Source organism: Poeciliopsis prolifica, unplaced genomic scaffold (genome assembly GCF_027474105.1).
Source record: "Poeciliopsis prolifica strain line A6 unplaced genomic scaffold, Auburn_PproV2 SCAFFOLD007, whole genome shotgun sequence".
Classification (NCBI taxonomy): Eukaryota; Metazoa; Chordata; class Actinopteri; order Cyprinodontiformes; family Poeciliidae; genus Poeciliopsis; species Poeciliopsis prolifica.
Window position 1 is genome coordinate 16,261,877 of NW_026562382.1, and position 24,022 is coordinate 16,285,898.

Here is a 24,022-nt window from a genome sequence, read left to right on the forward strand (position 1 = left end):
GTGGAGTCAAAATGTTAATGTAATGACAAGAGTGACCAGCAGGTGGCACTGTATTTTGGAGAAGCTGATGGTTGCCAGTATGGGTAACAAATTCATTTTTGTTTTGGGCCAAATCGAGATCATCAATGCTCTTAAAGGGCGGGTTGTGCCAGAATGTATTGATTAAACGTTTTCACAAACTGTTAAAATATCAATCAATCCTTAAAATTAGACAAAATTGTTGAACATCTTTTCAGTCCCTCTGGGATTTCGTGATACTTCTTGTCATTTTTTTCAGCAATGAAAATCAAAGTGTTTGTGGTACTAATTTGGAAATATTTGTGATTATTTACGTCGGTAAATGTGACTTTTTATTGCTCTCTGCATAGATTATGGACTATGATCTGACATCATTTAAGACTGAGGCAGCTGTTTAGTGCAAGTAAGAACGTTTTTGACAATTTTGGAGAAAAACCTACAATAAACTCCCAATTATTTTCCAAAACTTATGTGCAAAAAAGTTTGGGGAATTGTTGATTTTGCTTGAATTTCCACAATAATTAGCAAGAAACTGGAGGAACCGATTGATATAATAAACTGCATTTATTTGATTGATGAATCATCAATAATCATTTCAGATGCAATGACATCACATTATAAACCAGATTGCTTTTGATCTTTATCATAAATCTTTACGTTTAGATGAAAGATGTATGTTGTCATCCTCGTCCATTTCATTTTTCAAAATGGAAATTGATTTGTTGCATGTCAATGCTAGAAATGAGGTTTTGACACATGTGCTCTATGGTGTTGAACAATAAAGTTTGGAGCTGCTCTCGTCGGTTAGACGTGTATGTTGTGTTACTTTTAACAAGTACTACAAGAACATACATACCAGCAGTAAAACAGACTGCAATCACCGATTGTGTTTAAAATGGAGAACATAAAGCCTAAAACTGGACTAAAACCAGTGTTGAATGTGGACAACAACTGGTATTTTAGGCAGCAGTTTGAGCTGTAGAAGTAACGAGTGTTGTTTGGGCAACCATGTTACGCAAAATAAGACATTTAGTGGCAAAACTTAGAATTTGGGTAATGAGATTCAAATCAGGATCAGTATAATAAGATACTGTATGACATATTACCCATTTATGTTGATATGAATATGGAACATAGCTTGTGGCAGGAAAGGCCATCTATCTTTTACATGTGGTGCCCATATGTTTCAGAAACATACTGTAAAAATGAGGTCATGATGGTATTTTCTACAAATAACATCACAACCAATACGTTGTTGAAGCTCTGTTAGGATTCTGTCCTATTTAATTAACACACATCAATTGTAAATAATCTGACAAACCAAACATGAAGTTTAGCTGTCATTGTTGGATTTTGTGAACATTTTCTTCCTTTAGTCAAAGCCATAGTTTGCAGTGAGATGATCGTTTTATCGAGGGTCAAAAATTTTACCAAGATATCATTTAGGACTAGGCAGCAATACATAAAACTCTGGTATTATAAAAACAGTAACTAATGACTTGTGATATTACAGAAACTGGAAGAGCTGCAGGGATTTTATTTCACCAAATTCTGTTGGGATTCATGTCATAAAATGTCCTCTATTCTCCATTTGATTTGAATAAAGAGTAGAGATGCAAAGCAGAAACATTGTGCTGCACGTTAAGCATCCACGCCTGGTCAAAATGTGCCAAAGAAGATATTTGTAATGGTCTGATGAAACCAAGCTAGAGATGTTGAGCCACAAATCCAAACGACAAACACTAAAAGCAACCCATGCCCAGAGTGAAATGTATCACTAGCAGCGTCATTCTCTGCTGTCTCTTAGCCAAAGATAAAGGTCTGTGAAATCATGAGCAACTCCAAACACCAAAACCTTCAGATTTATCAAGGTGAGTCTTAGCTTATATCTATATCAAGAAAATAATTGATCCAGTTAGTAAATATAGTAAAATCAAAAACACGTGAATCGGAATGAAAAGGTGGTTTAACAAAGTAGTTTAAATCAGTGCAATCTTCTAGATTTTCCTTCTAAAAAAGGCTTTTGTTTTTATAAATATCACATTACTAGTTTGAAAAACTAGTAGAGGGAAGATCAACCAGGTTGTTGTTCAAAATGACACCTATTTAAAAATTTATTTTGCCCAACAAATTAGTTTGTAATGTTTGACCCTGTGTTAGCTCAAACTCTAACTTCTCTTTCTATAGAAGAAAATTAAATGAAAGAAAAAGCAGGGACAAAATGTGGGAAACACATGATAACAGAAACTGTGTAACCTGCACAGGGTGCACTCCATCCTGAAGACTCAGAGGAAACCTTTTGTGGACTTCTGAGCTCTCGCTCTTCAGGAAGTAGGACAAAAATAGTGATAATCTGGGTCACAAGAGTTTTACTTCAGAGACAGGATCTAAGCAGCGCCACCTCTTGTCACCTTACATTTGGTTCACTGACATACATTTTTGAGTGCCTGTTACTTTAAGGACATCCTGAATGGGAAGAAGTATTTAACACATGGGTTTAATAGGAAGCAATTCCAGTGTGAGGCATTTATTCGTCTGGCTTTCCTGTATAACAAGCAAAAAAACACGTAATTTCCACCGCTGTCACTGTTCTTTGGTGGTTTTCTGTGGCATTTAGCTGACATTCTCTAAGTTACTGTTCTCTTTATGTTTTAACTTTGAAAGTGCTCTTCAGAAAGATGGTTTATCTCAGGGGAGCATTACTTGTACTTTGGCAGCAACCTGAAATTTCACAATAAACAACTAAAAAGGTTATCAAGAAGAGTGGAAAGACAGTACATGCCAGTTTGCCTGCAAACCTATAATGGCTGAAGCTGTATGAATCATGTTTCAACAAATATTTGAGATAAATCTATCCATTGTCTACACCCGCTTATCCTTATGGGTCCAGGTGTTGGATGAGAGGCAGCGTGCAACCCAGACCGGTCACCAATCCATCCCGCTTTGCAAAGACACAAAGCGGGTAACAATTTATTGAATTTTTCAACTTTTGGAGAAAACCAAAGTACCTTGAGAGACATTTAAGCTTGAAGAAGAAAGACCTCAGATTCAAACCTGAGCATCAGTTGACCACAGTTTGGAGAAACTGTGATTTTTTTATGAATCTGGAATTAAGAGTTGTAGCTCGATATGTTGGCCAGCAAACATTCAAGTTGTTAAAGGTACTGTTTGCTTGCCTCTGATGAAACATAAAACTCAACAATTCATATTCCTTAATTCTGCACCAAAATAACTTTTCCCCTACTTTCCTGCTCATAATCATCACAAAACACTTCTAATCAGACTGCAGCAAACTGTTGTGCAGAAGAGTTCACAATGTTTAAATCTCTTCAGCAAAATGGAGATCAAATTAGCTTCCTTGACAAGCCGCACTAATTACAGTACCCTACTTTTACAAGATCCTGCAGAGTGCAATTATTTTCCAATCACATAAAAACTCTCCAAGCTAGCTTGTAATCCCGGTAAAAGATGTGTAAAAAGCCTGGAAATATGTTCTGCGCTAACTGCTTTCTCATATCCTACCACTGAATTTTTTTCATTCTTTTATTTTAATACATTTATTTATTGCAGAAGAAAAATCCAATGTTTAGAAATTACTTCCCAGAGAAATAAAAACAAATGCTACCATGTGTTGCTTCCCTGATATTCCCTGAAAAAAAAAATCTAACCAAAGCCTTTCTGATCCATATTTTTTGATTAAATCTAGAAAACTCTCTGTTTCACGCAGCCCTCTTAAAAATGGGAAAGACAAGAATACATGCTATCTAGGTAATGCAGATTCCTCTGAATAAGAGAGTAAGGCAGCACAAAAATATTGGCCTAAACTTGTGCAATGTTTACAATTAGAGCAATAATCATTTTTGGCTCACACTGAGCAATAAAGAGAGGGCAGGAAGAAGAAAGTGGGTCACATTTTCCAAGGTTGTAACATTACTTTTGGTTTGATGTTACGCATATTGCTGAAATATCATCATGTCTTGTTTATGAGTAACAGTAGGAAACGATGCGAACTGGGGAGAAGACAGAGGCAAGAACAATGTTCATAGTGGGAATGAAGCCACACAAATTCAAACAAGGTGCTCCACTTACGTAGTTAAGCTACGGAGTTATTTGATGTGCTTATCTTATGATTCACATACAACATTTTTTTTTATTGCTAAAGGGGAAGGTAAGCTTTTTTACTTATGACCTAGCTTTTGCCTGGAAATGTCAAGGGCTGGGTGAAATGTTCTGCTTTATAAGTTGACAAGCTATTTCTGTAAGCTGGTGAGTAACTGATGAACTATTTCATTTCACAAAGAGATCGATAGTGAGGAGTTCCCATAATGCCTGATATGATAAGTGAATTTAACCACTGCCATTTAAAGATATGGAGAATTGTGCCTTTGGCTGACATTGACATTTGAGGGTAAACGCTTCTCAGCCTAAACAGACAGGCTACCTGATGAAAGAACCTGATTGGGAGTTGGAAAGAGCAGCTTTAAATAAGATGCATTGTCAGATAGTCAGCTGCAGCCAGCAAGTCATCGTACTTTGTGTGTTTCCATGGGAAGAAAAGATATCAGCTATCAGCTCGGACAGCGCTGGGTGTTTTTGAATTTACTGTCAGGATTAATGCCATCACCAGATTTCCATTTGGTGTGTGTCTGTTCAGTTTGTGACTGGGGATGTTGTACTGTTTGTATAGCGATGGGAGTTCTCTCAGTGTGCTCCTTTCAAAAGGAAAACCTCAAAAACAGGAATGACTTGAACTCACAAAGCCTAGTCACTCGTGAAGCTCAACGTGAAATTCTTAATGATAACAAATGAGATGGGACAACACCAGAGGACGGCTCTGATTTTTCCTATCACCGCTTCAGGAAGATGGTTTTGCTCTGTTGTTCTTTCCAGTTCATAAATAAGCAATCTTCCTATCTGAGGGAGGGAAGTATTTTGTACCCCACTCACTCACACAGTACAAAAGCTTTTTAGCTGTCAAATTAATTAAAATGATTGTGTTCTCAAAAACTCAGTTCTAGAGTGTTATTGGTCAGCTGTTATGTGGCTCTTGTCAAACGGAGGTTTCCTGTTTCCAAAGAGTGAGGGGAGTTGACAGAGCACAAACAAATAATCTCAATTATTCTAGTTAGATTTCCATTTTAGTCAAGGGACATGATGTTATAATTACCTTACACAGGGTCAGAGAGAAACTGAAGGGCCAAACCAATGGAAGTCTTAGTTACAGAGTGTACTAAATGCCCCAGGAACATGAGCTTGTCCTCAAAACAGTCACATAAAATAAACATTTACAACTGATGTAAATATCGTAACAGAATCCATTGAAGAAGAAATCCGAGTACTGATTACCGATCTTTAAAAAACTACCTTCGTTATTCTACTGAGTTCTTTGTTTCAAAGTCATTCGATTAGATGATAAGTTACTTCTTTAGCTATATCCAGCAGCTACTTCCTCAACCTAAAATATAACAGAATATTTTGCCAATAGGGACTTTATTGTTTTTAACAATATTTCTACTGACATTTCTAGCTCAAGTTGAAAACTGTTTCCTGAAGAAAATATGTTTTTATTTAAAAAAAAAAAAAAAAAAATATTTTTTTTTTCTTGGTTTAAGATGACATAAAAACTTATTTTCATAGATAAGCACAAAATACACTAACTGGTTGAAAGTCCAGATTTAGTTGAAGGGCCTCCGGCTTCAGCTTTTTTGTGCCGTAGCGAAGGATCAATCTCAAAATCATTGTTTCTAACAGCCGATTCAAAAGAGTCCCGCTTTTTTCCCCCTTCTGCTGCTCAGCTCTCACTCTCAGTGGCTCCCTCCTGCTCAGCACTGATTGTCAGCAAAAAGGGCAAATAGCTAGGATCTGCACTGAGGACATCGATTCGTTATGGAGTTCGATCCTGTTTCTGTTATGGTTCTGTTCAGTACATTTCTCATCAGTGTTTTTCTCATTTGTTTTGGTGTGAAATCAAAATTAAAAGTGAAATCAAAAATTTTACACAACAGTAAGAATGCCTGCTTTTCTAACAAAACAAATACATAACATTAGGCAAGTTTAAAGCATCTCATAAAAACACTAAATCCAATTATTAGCATACAAAACATTCACATTTGCCAAGTTAAGCTAAAACATTTTCTCACCCTTGTTTTGTCTACATTCATTGACCAACAGAAATTAAATCTTATAATTCAGAGTAATTTTTCTATTAAATGCATTTTAATTTGACTTTTTTCATAGAATTACTGAAACTGATTAGCTTAAGAATTTTTGCAACATCAAGATGTCATGCTGCTCACTTGCATCAAAATTCATTTACTACATGTATGATTTTTATTTTGTCTTACATAAGAAATACGTTGTTCTCCAGAATATTTTTAAATAATAGTCGATGTGTGAGCAGGCGACATATTACTCATAATTACTGATTTTATTCAGTGATGCCTCTTGAAATAATTAATTGATTTATACCAGGTTATTTATCAAATTTTGCCTCCCACACATCTGAGACAGCAGCAAAACACTGATGTTGGGTGAGGCAACATAATTTACCTTTCACCTAATAGGTGTCAAAAGTTCATGGAACTTCAAAGTAAACAAATAAATAGACATAATAATTCAACATAGTATTATCAAAAATAATTACATGGCCTTTAGAAAGGGAAATTAATTGCTCCCTCCCCCCTTTTCTTAAAACTGAATTTCATTATCAACTATAGTGGCAAAAGATTCTCCATAGACATTTTCTTTGTTTGCAATCTTGTGAAAAATGCTGGAAATATCTTTATAAAGCAAGACAAAATTGGAAGTGAAAGCAATTTTTAGCTGAAACACAACTACACTTTTTCCAACAATTGTGGAAAATGACAATGCAGCTATGGAAGACCCCCTCAGGGAAAAAAAAAGATGTCACCATGTCAAAAAGCTTTTTGGACTGCGCAGAAGAAGAGATATAAAAGAAAAACAGGATTGTGAGTTTGTGCATGCATTTGCAAATGCATATGCTGTAGGAAATGAGGAGTGGGTGTGCTCTCTTGGAGACAGTGGGGATGGCTTATTAGGAAATCATACCTCTTAGCCAATGGTTTTAAAGAGGGAGGCAGATGTCATTTGACTGAGCTGTAACACCTCCCAGAGCCAGCACATCCCCTTCAGAGTGTCGGTGCGCTGTGTGAGAGCACTGCTATCACTGCTCCCTCCACTCAGTCTGCGCTCCTCGCTTCTTGTCCACTGGTTCTCTCTTGCTGTCTCAGATTTTTTTCGCCTCATTTTTTTTTTTTTTTTTTTTTTGCTGTTCACCTCCGCTTCTCCTGCTCCTCTTTTCTCCTTCTGTGATTCTGCCCCACAGGGAGAGATAGGATCTGTTACACACCGCATCTGTCACACATCAAGAGCACAGGTAAGTCTCTCTTCTGATATTTGTTCACTTCAAATTGGAGGTCTGTAACACTAAAAAACAAACACAAGTAACCTTGATTGCTTGCTTTCCAATCTGCACAAATTTATTTCTCCACATTTGTAATTTCTCCTCGCTCAGTTTATTTATTTATTTATTTTTTATTTTTTTTGTAGAGATGAATTTAAAGTGCAGCTCTGACTGTTTTAAAGCAGAGCAGTTGGTGCTAACTTGTTTCATGCCTTTGTTGCACTCATATCTGATTTTTATAAGCACTCTCATTTCTGCAAAGTTGATGCACTGGCAGCAAGGAAGAATTAGGCTTAAATTGCAAGGTTGTTACTAAGACATGCTTTGGAGGCTTTGGTCTTAAATAGAAAAAAAAAAGTGGAGACACTGTAGAATATTGTAATTTAGGAAAAATAAATAGAGGTAAGCTTTGTTTCTGTGGTCAAGGCTGGTGGCAGAAAGTAAGTGAAGAGTTGCACCATGAGCTTGAGCTCAAGTGTTCACACATCAGAAGGGGACAAGCGGACTCTCTATTGATCGGGAGATGGCATGCTCCCAGAAGTAAGCTGAGGGGAAATCCAGAGAGACTGATGGAAGATATTTATCTTGGCTCTCTCTCTTTCTCTCTCCTCACACGGCATATATAACTCTGGAGCATTTTAAAAAGTAATTTTTGTTGTATTGCATTAACTATTTGTAAGAGTTTTTTTTCCTAAGTTTTAATTTAATTATTAGCATTTTGCATATTAAAAACAGAAAATGACAAAAAAGCTGTTGCCATGATATTTATTTTTCCATTTACTGATTCTCCTGTTTGGAGTTACTCCTCTGCTTCTTTACTTAGTGTTCAGAATTTGTTTATATTTCCATTTCTTTCTTCAAATCTCCTGTGTTCACTTAGCTTGCTTTTATCCTCTGTCATGTTTATATAGCTTTACTCAGGTCATGGTCCCCCCTCAGCTGTAGCAGATTCACTTAATTGGACTCACTGGTTCATTGTTCTACAGTCCAGTCCTCCCAGTGAATGAGATGACTTTATCATTCACTCCTTGCTGGATTCTTCGGTTGTTATCTCCACGTTTCTGTGCTCCTGGACCCTCGCATGTCCTTTGAATGGCATGGGTTTGTCTTTCCTTTTGGTGAATCACATTTTTCCCTCTACAAAAAGGTCCTACACAACTCCAATATACAGTCATGTTTTTAAACTTTAAAAAATACAAAAATGTTTATTTTCAGACAACACTATGTAGTTTAAAATTCAAAATTCAGAAATCTGTACTTGAATAAGTAAACCTCACAGCTCTCATGGATAGTGGCATATTCTCATCCAGACTTTGACATTGTTGTTGAATTCTGGAGAAGAACCCATTCATTTTCACCATTAATGTTCACTTCTCCAAACATGTCATTGTGCCTATAAATCTAAGCTACCAATGCAGATTATTTGCTAAACTACAATTACATATTCATCACTCACTTCAAACTACAAGCTTTATGTTTCTTCCCTCATTTCTAGAAATTGGAGATGAGTCTCATGACCAAATTATGCATCTCCTTTGATTGTTAAATAAACAAATAGGACAATGTAAATTCACATTTGCAATTCAACAACAAACACATTGCTGTCACTTGGATCATGTCTCTTGGTGGCTTTGACGACTTTACAGAGAAGCTTTGCAAGATGGGTTTTACTAAAGCGATAGATGTTTAATTATCGCGCAGTTGAAAGGTGGTCCAGACTGATAAGTAATCTCTGAAGTTCATCTTTAGCTAATATTTTTCTCAAGGACCAATGCCCCCACCGGCTGTGGTCTGTGGTGTAAGAATAATCATCACACTGATGAATTTAAATGAAATCTGAAAATAGCTCTGAGCAAAAGTTGCGTTAGGTCTCATAAGTAATACAGTGGTGTGCTTATATTTCATTCATGACATAGTTTGCTGCACTCTCTTGGGCCGGGGAGAGAAATGAGAGAAATAGCTTTGTGATGTGAAAAGACACTGGTTGTTGAGGAGAGAGAACATCCAGACTCACTGCGGTGGAAACACTAAAACAAGAGCTGAAACAGCACTTTAATGGTGAGGATCCACACAGAAAACTTTCCCATTTCACCCGACAGGTGACAGTCCACAGAGTTGCGGGATTTATGTCACTCGGTGGGTGTTGCATCCCACTCTGCACGCAGCTCTGAGAGTAAGGAACAGTCACTGGACGCCTAATAATGACACATTCTTTACTTTGAGCTGCAAAACAACATCAGCGAAGACAAGTGCTGCTAACTTCATGCTTTGTGGAGTCAGAGACGCCGTGCACAATGTATATAAGGCAAAGCCTGATCTTATCCATAGCAATAAAAGAAGCTGCTTTAGCGAATTGCCTGACAGGCTCTGTTATTAACCCACCACTCAGTCGGAGACCTGCAAAAATATCTGCAATTTGAGGAAATTAGAGCCCGAGAAATGCGAGACCTGGTGCCTTTTCAGTCCACTGAGGCTCCAGTGCTGACAGCTACACTCCGTCTTTTTTTTCTCCCTTTCCCTCCGCCTGGCTGTGAGCTGCCCCAGGTGTGACAGGCAGCCGGAGTAATGGGGGACACTTGACAGATGCATATTTTCAGCCTTGAAAGGTTCGTATAAAGAAGATAGACGGCACAGATTCAGACCGAGGGAGGGACACACTGTTGGGCTGTAAATCACCCCAATGAGTGTGCCACCTTCTCCTTCGATTGCTCAGTCATGTGACTCCCACGATCACCTCCAACTTGTTAATTCCAACCCAACCTGATTATTGATTGAAATATGAGGGCAGTATATCGGATGCCATGTTATGCTCCATTCAGCAGCTGGTCAAGTTCTACCCAACATGACCTGGGAGTGTGAGTAATTAGTACTGGGATTTCAGAAAATTAATATATTTTTAGTGAGAACAATGCCTTTTGTGGAATATGTATGCATCTTACTATGTGTTAAAGTTATACTGGAGACTTATTGATGTGATTAATCTTTTAAAAGGTTATCTGGGGACATAACCTCAAGCCAAAGCAAAAGGATTACATTACAGTTTGTACAGTAGGGTGCAGTATTTCTTTGGCAAATAGACTCTCTGCCACACTGATCAGGAAAAGACAGTTGACAAATGAACTTTTCAGTTGATCATAATGTCTTTTGCATCCTTTTATCATCCGAAATGTCTGCATGAATTTAAGGCTTGCTAAGTATTATGGTCCTCAGATGTGAATAAAAGGAGCTTTCCTGGTTTGCAGGTGAAATGTTCTCAGCTTAGTTAAATGTAACTAAACCACATGTACCTTGTGCTTCACTTCTGAGCATGCCGACCTGTTTTTCTTAGAATAAAAGGATAATGTGACAGGTTAACATCCTTTCACAACTTTTCAAAACATGGCCAGTCCAGGAAGTTCTGAAAACAGCTGTTTAATTCAACTTGTTATTATATCTACATGTACAACACTAAATGCAATTTAAAAACATGCACTTGTAGCTAATAAGACTGGATGGAGATATGGTTTTCTTCTGACCATGCGTAGTGAGGAGGATGTATTTTGGAACTAAGAATTTCAGATTGCGATCGCTTTGCCAATTAGTACCCACATGTTTCAGCAAACCCTTTCCACAACTTCTCTTGAGTATTTTGATAGAAAACCGAGATAAAATGCTCAAATTCAATTAATGATTTATTTAACGTTAAATTATCTTCTGGAAATTTTTTTATTTCACTTTTAGATAAATATGGTTTTAATTTGGCCAGACATACCCTCTATAATACAGGAGATGTGGATTTATGACAAAACCAAATGATCACTTTGTGACTTTCTGACTAGATTTTAAGTACCAGTCATATAACCTAGTTGGTTTTTAAAACATGTACAAAATGTCCCAAAGGTGGAGATGACCTGACACATGGTCGATACTAACCGTCCTGTAAAGGATGTCTTATTTTCTTACTGAACAAAGACAAGTACAACAAGACCACAGCTACAATATTATGTTATGAAGTGCTGTTAGGATTTTACAAAATAATTCTAACTTGAAATAGAAAGTCAGTTCCTCAACTTTGTTTTCAATTCTATTATTGCAGTGTGTTCAAAAAAAATGTAGCTTTTAGATTTGACAAGTAGATTTATGAAGCTACATTAATTTACAACTAAATTGTTAAAATAGCTAGAATAAAATATGACATAAAAAGTTTAAATAATGCAAAAAGTAGAAAAAAAAATAAACTTTTAGCGCTCTATGATAAACTCATTTTTAGCTTGCATAGATTTCATTTTGCCTTTGCCATTCAGCAGCAGTATCACAATATTTTCAGTCTGATTTATCCAGTATCACTGGATCAATCATCAGCAGATCATCCAATGACAACCTTCCTGGAATCAGCCTTTGTATTATTGAAATGAGAAAAGTTTTTGTAGGTATTTCAAAGGAAACTCGATCTTTAGATTTTTGTGACAGTTTGTGTGATTTGAAAGCAGTTACAGGCTGATCCGTTATGAAGGTGTTCTTGGCTGCAAATAATGTTTCTATCCACCTCCTTTGTTTACACAGCATTTTAGATGTTAAATGAAAGAAAAAAAAGACTAAATGTTGATTCGTTGCACGTTTAATGGTAGGAACTTTTATATTTTTATTCTGACTGAATCCTCTGAAAGGACAAAACAAATGGGAAGCTATTTGTCAATGACATTTCTCTCCCAAAATGATGAGATGCAAATGATAAGCTACTCCTTATGGTAAATATGTTTGTCAACGCGTAATAAATGGCTCAAAACACATCTTGGCAAATTAAATGTCAAACAATTTCTCTTATAATTGCCTATGATGTATTTGTCAGGTTGTCCGATTTCGTATGGCTTCCTAATGTATGTGCAAAGTTGAAACACTTCTTGCATTTTTGTTAAGCTAAATAGTTTTGAAGCTCAAAGCGATCAGATTTTTGAGCTTCTTAATTCTTACTTATAAGCTACTTTGGTCAAAATGATATGCCAGGTGATGTAATTAATTATTGGGCTCTTTACAGCCGAGACAAAAAAATGTGCTTAGATATAAAAATGGGATGTTATGTTTCTCACCTATGTTTTTATTAAGAGTTTGGATTAATAATCCCCCATCTGTTCAACATATCAAATTTCAAACTCATTTTTAGCTTTTGAACTTGAATTTCTAGTTCAACATCAATGGAGCTTCTTCTCAATAATATGACATGTATAATATTTATTATAAGTACTTTGGTATGTGTGTATAAGGCACTATGTACTTCCATAACCCTCTAAATTTATTACATTTTGTTAATGTTAAATGACAAACATTTTTAAGCTCCTTCAATACTACACATTCATCCTTTCATCAGTTTGAAAGCCATATATCATCTATTAAATTCATAACAAGTTGTGTCAAAGTAGCAACAACAAGCCATTCAATTTTCTAGCAAAGATCTGTCCAAAAACAATCATATTTTCAAACCATGAGCTACTAAAGTTGCAGTAATTAACATTCCACATAGTAGTCTATTTGTTTCCACAAAAGTTATTGGCAACTTATAAGGTGGGTCATCTTTTTGTATCTGTGACTTAAACATGGCTACCATGATAATATTCCTTAGATCTCTGTATGAATCCTCACTGCATTCTGAATTAATTAGTTAAGAGGTTTCTGAAAAGCTCATACCAGCACGTCTGACACTCACAAGTATCATCTAAATAATCTTTTATCCACATTCTGGAGCTAGACTTAAAATACAACTTATCTCCATCATGTCGAGATGACGAAATGGAATAAGTTTTATGTCATTTGGTTAGGTGATTAGCTTTTGAACTGGTTTACATAAAAACATGACCAGTGAGTATTCTACATGGTTGCATGATGGTGGGACTGATAATACTCATTCTCTCACAAAAAACATGATCTTCTTTATGTTCCCAATTCTTTCTTTAAAACTTTAAAATTGCATCTTAAACTATTTCCAAGCTGGTATCACCCCCAAATAAGCACTTCACATATTTTCATTGGAAAAGCTTCAAATAACAAATGAAGACTGTTACCTTCAGGAAAACAATTTTCCTCCAGTTCGACTTTTCTGTCTTTAAAAATAGCTTTGGAAACAATGAAAAGCTACACCTGGAACTGAACCAAGGAATATGTTCATGTTTCATTTCCACTGAGGAAAGATCCCCTCTTCACATGGGAATCAGTCAGAATAAAAATATAAAGCTACATTTCAATACACTGCCTAGAAAGACTCTGAATTACATCACAGCTTTAACATTCAGCTCATCCTTCCAGCCTAACATGGTTTGGGATTAGTGAAATGTTCAGTATAATAGTGCTGGAATAAATCTGTTAATTTTATTAGCAACAGCTCTTTTGATTTCCACATCTATTTGCCCTTGCGGTATTAAAATTTGAGTGAACATCAAGTCCCGCCACACAAATTTTAATGACTGTGCAGCTTAGCACACTAATAATAGTCATCAATGAAAATGTGGTTTTGTTTCAGGCTGAAATCTTCTTTAAGAGTCAGCTCACCAAGTGATTAACCATGATGGCAGCGACCTGGGATTGCTTGATCTCATTACCTCTACTTGACACAGGGCAGTAAAACATCCAGCTGACAGCTGAAGAAGGTCAATATTCTCTATAGGGAGCATCACTCGTGCCCTTTTAAAAGGATTTTTGCTTTACTGTTAATTTATCAACAGAACACTTTGTCAAATTGTTCATTTGTCCACGTTTCAAACTGTTTTGAATATTTTTCTATGCCTGCCAGTAGACTTTATCTGTCACAAATAAAGATTTGTGACAGAATATGTTTGTATGATGTGAAAATACAGCACAATGTTACGTAACATTTGGTACAAGCTGGAGCATTAGATGGCAAAATGGTGTTCTTATCCCATAACTGTGAGGAGTCGCCAAGGATTTTTTGGTTGTGTAAAGGAAAGAGGAAGGCTCCTCCCATTCACTCCACTGGCTAAAAGTATTTATGTTGTCAGAAAAAGGTCTTTTTCAGTTTACCTTTTTAAGGATCTGAATGAAATAAAATATTAGCAATTGACCAGACATGTAGTGTACAATTCTGCTCTGAAAAAAACATTGTTTAAAATAGATTTCTGAATTTCTGGATCATCTATTGAATTTATTACCCCCTTAAAAAACTTCTTCTTGAACTAAGACCAGCTAAAATTGAGACAATTATGAAAAATTCTGTAAAATATTGCAGAAATTGACTTTTGTCTTGCTCCTGTGGACTCAACACTTATAAATTTAGTGTTTTTATATTATATTTTCTTACATTTGTTTGTCAAAATATTAATTATTAAATTCTACATCATTAAAAAAAGACCAGCTGAAGTAGTTTCCACCTTCGTCCCGTGCAGCTTCCACTGAGCTGAATCCACTTAGAGAAATTTTTCTCTTTTAGCGCGGCATTATCATCGACATGGTTTGTGGCCATGATTTCACGCTCCTATATCCCACTTTACGTGGGTCTAATGGAGAACAGGATGGAAGCAGTTACTTGGGGAGTAGAATCATAATGCTGAGCTGGGCTATTGCCGCTCCACATTGCAACTCAGAACACAAAACACTTTTTTTTTCTTCTAAAGTCTATTAAATTTGCTGACCCCAACACCCCACAAGTTTTCAATTACATTAGCTCCACAACCCACTTGCAATACAAATGTAGGAGCTTGAGCAAGGCTTATCTTGAGGGTCTCTGTCAAGTAGCCAGCTTATTTGTCCATTGCTCTTTCCGACTCGCCACACAGGATGTTCTTTGAGTGCTATCCAGCTGTCAGGCAGCTGAAGGAACCTGGTCAACCTCTTGATCGCCCACTGGCCTTTTAGCTCTAGTCCCCTGCCTCCATCGGCCCTATTAGCTTCGGATCACTGGCTGTATTCTCCAAATCATCCTTGCACATAATGGAATTAGTGCAGTAATACAATTCCCTCCGAATGGCCAAATGTGTGTGTTTTTGTCCACCTGCCGTACAGACCTTCTGTCTCACTTGGCATTTCTTTGGTATTCTCCTGGTGTGTCTGAAGTGTCAGCAGTAATTTCGTCTAATGAGAGAAAGGAAAAGAGTTGTTCACCTGAAGAGAACAACATTATCTATAGCAAAAACATGTTGCTGCCATCATGCTGATGAAAACGTACAGCTGAAGTCAGTAAAATCTGATGCACTGCCACTTTGATTTTTCAGGGTTGGCAGCAGTGTTGAAATTCTAGCTCTTGTTTGTGTCTATTGGATCTAGAAACAGAATACATCACACATTAAGGGATGTCACAAGTATTGACAGGCAGGTGAAAAGGTATGTGACTCAGGACTTAGTGAGACACATAAGACTCACTGAGAGGTCAGCGTGATTCACGTGGAGCTGCTTTATGGTGGTTTTCCACAAGAAGCAGCCATCTTCAAGGAAAGACAGCCAAACTAGATTAGCAAATGTCAAAAATAAACCTTAATGGATTCATAGAATATGCTGTTAATATTTTAGCATTATGTGTAATGGCTTTCACATTATGTGGTGAGCCAGAAGGGTTTAGATAAGTGTTTGCCACAAAATTAGGCTTTCTGTTGCCTTTTTTTTTCAGACCACCAACTATGAAGTCAATTCAATAATGCGAGAGGCGTAAATATGTGGAACAATAGGCAGTATAATCTTTTAGTGGTTAGCACAGTTGGCTTATAGCAGTCAGGTCCTGGGTTCAAACTGGGCACAGTTTGACCACCATTTGACAAGCAGCTATTTAGGGTGCATCTAGCATCGAGTCTTCTGATGCTTGACATGTGAAAAATAAATAAATGAGTTGGCAATCCACTATCACAAACCAGGAACAGTTTAGGAACTGTATTATATTGGTCAAAGGAGAAAAAGAACTATAGTGGAATTGGTCTAAACTACATAAATCCATGCTTTATATCAGAGGTCCAATACACTGATGATGCAATGTAACCCATATTCACCCAAAACATTTAAATGGGAGAAAACATTTGTTCAGGACAAACCAGCTGATTGGTCAGAATGTGTGAGGGTGTTTTTATTTTACCCCATGAATAAAGCATCTCAACACTGATGCTTACCTGAACCTCAAGATCTCCAGATCCTGTTTGTTTTCTGGCAAAGCGGGAAAAAAAGAAATAAAGAAAATAACAGAGTAATACCTCCTTTCATCTTGCATACAATCTGATGATCTCTTGTTCTGTCTTTTAAAGTAGCTTCATTTGAATGCCTTCTTCCACATTTCCTATTTCCTCTGCTTTATTTTCTAATACCTTTGTGAACATAGCTAGTGGTATTTGTTCCTCAAATAGCAACAACTTTTTCAACAGAATATGTGAGTATTTAGTGTTCCTTAGTCAGGGCTAGTAGAGATGAAAATTGTCTGACTGTGGTCACCATCTCCTGTGAAGATCACATTATGGTGTGCTATCTTTCGGGGAGCGCTACAATCTGTACCATTTTCTAAAGTTCTTTCCCTCCAGCCAAGACTGAGAAATCCAGACATTTCAGTCTTGCAAAGCATGACATTTTGACATGGGAGATATGGACTAATGTTGAATTTTGCACCGAAAGGAGCATGTTGATGGCGTTAATCAAGAGCGTTAATGTTTTATGTTTTCAAAAGCTACTGTGGAAGTAAGGTTTCTGTTCCCATTATCAATCCACATTTCTGATATGCAACTAAGTGTGTGCACAACCACATACTTATGTATACTGAATTTCATTAACAACCCTTACATTTTCAGACTATGAAAACAGCTTTTTATTTAGCACAAGATGGTTTTCTAAAACCAGAAGATGGTTTTGGAAAATTATGAAGGTTATAACTTTATAGAAGTGAAGTTATAAAGGCTCTTCTGTAAGTATAATATGTCAGTCTGTTTTGTCCCATCTTCTATTAATATTTTTGCTGTACTGTATTTCCATTAACCTTGTCTGTGTCTTTATACATGAATTGTACATCAGTTTACATCTAGCTGGGCTTAAAAACAACAACTCCCAACTCCAAGTTTGCTCAACTTTGATGGAAAAAGTTGAGCAAAGATGTTGAAACGTCTTCAGGAAAAACTGTGCGAAAGTCTGGTTGCCTTCGATTTAAACCTGTTATTACCTTAGATGAAAATGAAAGCATGGCATCATTTTTTCTAACAATTCTTCATCTTAAAAAGTGGAGGGTAGAAGTTTACAAATTAATTTAAACCCTAAAAATATGAATTCACTTCATGATTCATTTTAACTTTTCTTTTTCAATGGTGAAAGAGTCACACAACATGTAACTGCAATAATTTTTAAAAACAACTGTTAGAATACACCACTACTACTGGCAGTGAAAGAAACCCTCAAGAGGAGTGTCAAATGTTTGGCATTTTGTTCAGTGTTCTCTAATTTAAGCCTTCCAAAACCACTTTTAAATTATTCTGCCTGACAACCCGGTCTTTTGCATGTTTCAGTCATTCAATGACCATTACTACATCCGAAATTGGTCACGATCTTTAAGAAAAACTCAGCAACCACACAGATTCAAGCAGATCATAAACTAAATACGCTAAAACTTCAAGTACACTGTCCACAGCGCTGATCATAAACGTAGACTTAGAGGGAGTAAACTACCAAAGAAAGACTGCTAAAAATGTCTTTGGGAGGTATATTTTATGGCTATAGGGCACAGTTAATGAGCTACCACCATCCAGTTGTAGAAAGAAAGGCAACATAGCAGAACGACACGGTGAACTGCAGAGAAACAAAAGAAAAACACAAATCAGGTGGTGAGGAAATGTATAGAACAGGCTTTAGGGAGAAAACCTGGAACAAACAGGAAGATGTGACAAAGGAAAGTATAAAAGGGAATAATATACACTAGGGTAGTGATTACTGGCATGTGATTAACACACACATACGTGTGTGAGAGAGAGTATTGATGTCAGGTTCTGTGTTTTTCTGTGTTTAATTCTGAGTTTCTGTGTCCTGAGTTCTCCTAGTTGTCCTGTCTTCCCCTTGATTGTTCCCAGGTGTGTCACTGATTACCCTCAGTGTATTTAGTCCCTCCTGTGTCCTTTGTTCCTCGTCGGGTCCTTGTCATTGTTTGTCGTTGTCGTACTTTTGCCTTGGTCTGCCGTTTTGTGTTGTTTAGCCGCCTGTAAGACCAGTTGCTACCGGCGTTGAGCCCTGGCTTCCGCTCAGCCGTGCTGCCTGGCCGCGGACTCCGTTTATTGACTGTGTTTTTGTGGACTATTTTGTTATTAAATTACACCACCGTTCACTTACCTGGGTCTCCAGCGTGCTGCCTCACCACCTCCACCACCAATTCATGACAGAAGGACCCGACCAGAAAATACGGTGAGGCACGCTTTAACATCATGGACCCAGAGGGTGTAGAGGAGCTGCTCCGAACGATCCAGGAGTATGAGGATTCAAAGAGCACGTCCACGTTCGCCCTCAGACGGCTAGGGTTCGCCATACGCCTGGGTATGTTGCTGGACTACTGGGTTCCACGTCTCCAGCACCCCGCGCTGGTGGAGCTGCAGCGGGAGGCAGAGGAGATACGCCAGACAGCCTTCGCGGCCTGGGATGCTAAACCTCTGCCTCCCAGGCCAGACATCCGCTCCGCCAGCCCAGCCCCAGCTCCAGCCTCTGCTCCTCGTCCTGCTCCGCCGGACCCCGCTCCGGTTGCCGTTCCTGCTCCGCCGGACCCCGCTCCGGTTGCCGTTCCTGCTCCGCCGGACCCCGCTCCGGTTGCCGTTCCTGCTCCGCCGGACCCCGCTCCGGCTGCCGTTCCTGCTCCGCCGGACCCCGCTCCGGCTGCCGTTCCTGCTCCGCCGGACCCCGCTCCGGCTGCCGTTCCTGCTCCGCCGGACCCCGCTCCGGCTGCCGTTCCTGCTCCGCCGGACCCCGCTCCGGCTGCCGTTCCTGCTCCGCCGGACCCCGCTCCGGCTGCCGTTCCTGCTCCGCCGGACCCCGCTCCGGCTGCCGTTCCTGCTCCGCCGGCCCCCGCTCCGGCTGCCGTTCCTGCTCCGCCGGATTCCGCTCCGGCTGCCGTTCCTGCTCCGCCGGATTCCGCTCCGGCTGCCGTTCCTGCTCCGCCGGATTCCGCTCCGGCTGCCGTTCCTGCTCCGCCGGATTCCGCTCCGGCTGCCGTTCCTGCTCCGGATTCCGCTCCGGCTGCCGTTCCTGCTCCGCCGGATTCCGCTCCGGCTGCCGTTCCTGCTCCGCCGGATTCCGCTCCGGCCTCCGTGGACTCTGCTCCGCCGGATTCCGCTCCGGCTCCTGCTCCTGCTCCGCCGGATTCCGCTCCGGCTCCTGCTCCTGCTCCGCCGGATTCCGCTCCGGCTCCTGCTCCTGCTCCGCCGGATTCCGCTCCGGCTCCTGCTCCTGCTCCGCCGGATTCCGCTCCGGCTCCTGCTCCTGCTCCGCCGGATTCCGCTCCGGCTCCTGCTCCTGCTCCGCCGGATTCCGCTCCGGCTCCTGCTCCTGCTCCGCCGGATTCCGCTCCGGCTCCTGCTCCTGCTCCGCCGGATTCCGCTCCGGCTCCTGCTCCTGCTCCGCCGGATTCCGCTCCGGCTCCTGCTCCTGCTCCGCCGGATTCCGCTCCGGCTCCTGCTCCGCCGGATTCCGCTCCGGCTCCTGCTCCGCCGGATTCCGCTCCGGCTTCGGCTCCGCCGGAGTCCGCTCCGGCTCCTGCTCCGCCGGATTCCGCTCCGGCCTCCGTGGACTCTGCTCCTCGTGCCGCTGCTCCGGCAGCCTCTATCCCTAGTGCTCCTCCCGAGATCCCTAGTGCTCCTCCCGAGATCCCTAGTGCTCCTCCCGAGATCCCTAGTGCTCCTCCCGAGTCCCCTAGTGCTCCTCCCGAGTCCCCTAGTGCTCCTCCCGAGTCCCCTAGTGCTCCTCCCGAGTCCCCTAGTGCTCCTCCCGAGTCCCCTAGTGCTCCTCCCGAGTCCCCTAGTGCTCCTCCCGAGTCCCCTAGTGCTCCTCCCGAGTCCCCTAGTGCTCCTCCCGAGTCCCCTAGTGCTCCTCCCGAGTCCCCTAGTGCTCCTCCCGAGTCCCCTAGTGCTCCTCCCGAGTCCCCTAGTGCTCCTCCCGAGTCCCCTAGTGCTCCTCCCGAGTCCCCTAGTGCTCCTCCCGAGTCCCCTAGTGCTCCTCCCGAGTCCCCTAGTGCTCCTCCCGAGTCCCCTAGTGCTCCTCCCGAGTCCCCTAGTGCTCCTTGGCGCCGAGGACGCCCTCCGGACCTCCCCCGTGGGGTCTGCCGCGGGCGCCGAGGACGCCCTCCCCCCTCGACGCCTCTGCCCTCTTTCTGTTTAGTTTTGGACTCTTGGCCCCTCCTTGTGTTTCCGCCCACCTTTTGTGGGTAGTTTTTTGTTTTCTGGACTCTGGCCCTCCTTCCGTCGCCCCTCCGCCCACCCTGGTTTTTGGGTTTTGGATTTTGTTTTTGGGCGTCTGGTAGCCGCCCTTTAAGGGGGGGGTACTGTCAGGTTCTGTGTTTTTCTGTGTTTAATTCTGAGTTTCTGTGTCCTGAGTTCTCCTAGTTGTCCTGTCTTCCCCTTGATTGTTCCCAGGTGTGTCACTGATTACCCTCAGTGTATTTAGTCCCTCCTGTGTCCTTTGTTCCTCGTCGGGTCCTTGTCATTGTTTGTCGTTGTCGTACTTTTGCCTTGGTCTGCCGTTTTGTGTTGTTTAGCCGCCTGTAAGACCAGTTGCTACCGGCGTTGAGCCCTGGCTTCCGCTCAGCCGTGCTGCCTGGCCGCGGACTCCGTTTATTGACTGTGTTTTTGTGGACTATTTTGTTATTACATTACACCACCGTTCACTTACCTGGTCTCCAGCGTGCTGCCTCACCACCTCCACCACCAATTCATGACAATTGAGGAAGGAAATATCTACTTTAAATGCTTTGAAGTCTTGTAAAATCCTCATTTTCTGGCTTAGCAATTTTGATATTTAAACAATATCAAATCCTCTTTAATCTGCTGGCGAAACTGATGAGAAACTACAGATTTCTTCAAAAAGCAAAAACAGTGAAGACAGGATTTTATAGCTCTTAAGCAAAGTCTTCGCCACATGACTGACACACAAAATTAAAACACAGAATGTGGAGGTCGAGTTCATCATTGTGAAATACTCAGACGCTCATAAAATGCAAAAATATTAGTTATTGTGGCATTCTGTCAAAGTAGAAATCAGGTCTCAGTTTGAAGACACTGAAATAAAGCCTCGTATAAGAGAGTTCACGCAGAATCATATTAACATTGAAGAACATGATGCTTTTATTTACTACCACTTTCTGTTTATTGCTGTTTTGGCCCTTTAAGGATGTGCGGATGAGCTGTTGTAAGGATCGATGTTTATCGATCACTTTTCACCCTCACGCCTTGACACCCAGAGCACAAGCATCACTCTTTTTTTGTGATAGCCTTTTGCTCTCCACAGTGGGTGAGAGTTTTAAAAGGCTGCCTGCTGATGTGACTCACGTTTTACAGGAGGAGAGCCTGTGATGCTTCATTATTACAACAAACCAGGAACAGCAGCTCATGAGATGGATTTTCTCTATCCTCCTCTTCAGAGCCACTGTGTACAGTTTTCCTTCTTCTCTGCATTTAATTAGGACAGGCTGTGTTTCTCTAAACAAACAATGGGATAATGAGTGGCGCTGGCGGGTTCTGTCATGATGGCTGCCTCCTGGCCAAGAACCAGAGCCTAGAAGTAGGAATCACTCCTTAAGTAAAATGTAATACTGCTGAGAGAGCCAGGTCCTGTTTAAGCAAATCGGTTATGGATATTAACTTATAGATGTGTAGGTACTTCCCCAAGACTCTCTGCATCAAACAAATGTTGCCAAAAATAAATAAAATATAAGCTCTGGCAATGCACCTCTCTCAAGTTAATGAATTTTGCCAATTATTTTCAAGACATGGCTGAAAGTTTTATTGTTACCTGTTGGACATTTTCATTTTTAGTTTAATCAGAAATAAAACACATGCAATAATTTTTTATTTACTTTAAATTTATTTTTACTTGAGCCTCCATGGGGCAGCAGTTTTTAGAGAAGAATTGTGTTCTATTGTATGTCAGTCAGTGAATATATCTTTAAAAAAACAGCCCATATCAAAGAATTATTTAATTTCATATGAAGCCAAATCCTAATTTATTATGTCAGCAATCTGCAGACTGTCATAGTCAACCTCTGTAACTCATGTGTAGATGTGAGGATTAGATTCTTTCTCAGATATGGAGCCCTGTGGATTCTTCCTCAAATAGCTGTGTACTCCCTGGAGCAAGTCTTTTCAAAGGTTCATAAATCCTTTATTTTTTGATGCAATATTCAGATAACTCTGACAGACATTTGAAAACTAAACTGTTCTAGTCTCCGGAAAATTCAGTGCATATAATTCTGTCTGTTGCGCACATCAGAAAACCTTTCTAAGCCGGGTTCAGTATTGCCCCTTCCTTTAGATAGAGCGCCTTGCAAAAAGGAACCTTGTGCCTTTTTATGTCACAGTGTATTTTATTTGGATTTTTGTGGCAGAAAACAAACAAACAAAGCAATTCCCCGTTCTTTTCTGGACTAAAAGGACGGGGATACAAATCTAAAGTGTTCTGGGTATTTGTTTACAGCCTCCCTGAGTCGATACCCATTTATGGTACGATCGCCGCTGCAAGTTTTTTAGGGTGAGTTTCTACCAGCTCTGCAAGTTTAAGGACTGACATTTTTCCCCTTTTTCTTTGTAAAACTAGTCTAACTCAGTTGGAGTCAAGTGAAGGGATTGTGTCGTCTCTGATGTGAAGTTACCTATTACACAAAGAAATCCCTGTTCTTCAAGTAAGATTGGAGATCATCTGTGATAATAGATTCCTAAGTCTCTCCATAAATCCTGAACTGGTTAGATCTGGGCTTTTTTTAACAGATCAATCTGACCCAGGAAGCCACAACTCCAGTGTAAGTGGAGTTGCACTCCATGGGTTCAGTGTGTACCCATTTAATTAATGGTTGAAAGACCAACTCGAAATGATTTTATGTTCTTCATAGGGAAAGGCAATAAACCATTAATTTGAAACGGTTGCGTTTAACCGTTTGAACATTTCAACCATGAAGACACCTTATCCTCAAGACTGGGGAAGGACAAACTTGATTGGAACATTTATTTTATAGCTCTGGCTGTATATTAAGAGTCAGTGGCTTGTTCTCATGAAAAACCGGTCCCTATAAGTTTTTTTGTGAAAGCTACAAATCTTGTCTTAGTGGATTGCTCAAAAAAGGTTTTCTTGTGCTCCAGACGTTCCCTCCTGAGTTGTGTGTCTATGCATCCCAAGAGTTATAATTTGCCTTCTTTCTGCTTATCTGAATAATGCTTGCCTTTCCTGGCACATCAGTCTAGACCAGTCTTTCTGGTCTAGATGGACATTCATGTCTAGATTTGTGTGCATTGATCAGAGCTTTGTGAGATGTTCCAAACTAGGATTATTATTTTATAATCAAAGTTTAAATGATTCTACCACTTTATCCCTGACTCTTTTGTAGTATTCCTTGTTGTTCTTGATTCTGGTTTGCTAATAGAAGTCTGAAGCCTTATTATTAAACCTATATGGACCCTA

General features: G+C 40.1%; 1 protein-coding gene across 1 annotated transcript in view; it reads left to right on the forward strand.

Moving 5' to 3' along the window:
* Nucleotides 1–7,197: 7,197 nt before the first annotated feature.
* The window catches only part of thsd7ba (thrombospondin, type I, domain containing 7Ba), a 188,327-nt gene continuing 171,502 nt past the window's right edge, over nt 7,198–24,022 (forward strand). The window contains exon 1 of the mRNA XM_055031554.1: nt 7,198–7,414. The gene's annotated coding sequence lies outside the window, so the exon portion shown is untranslated. The remainder of the gene's footprint in view (nt 7,415–24,022) is intronic.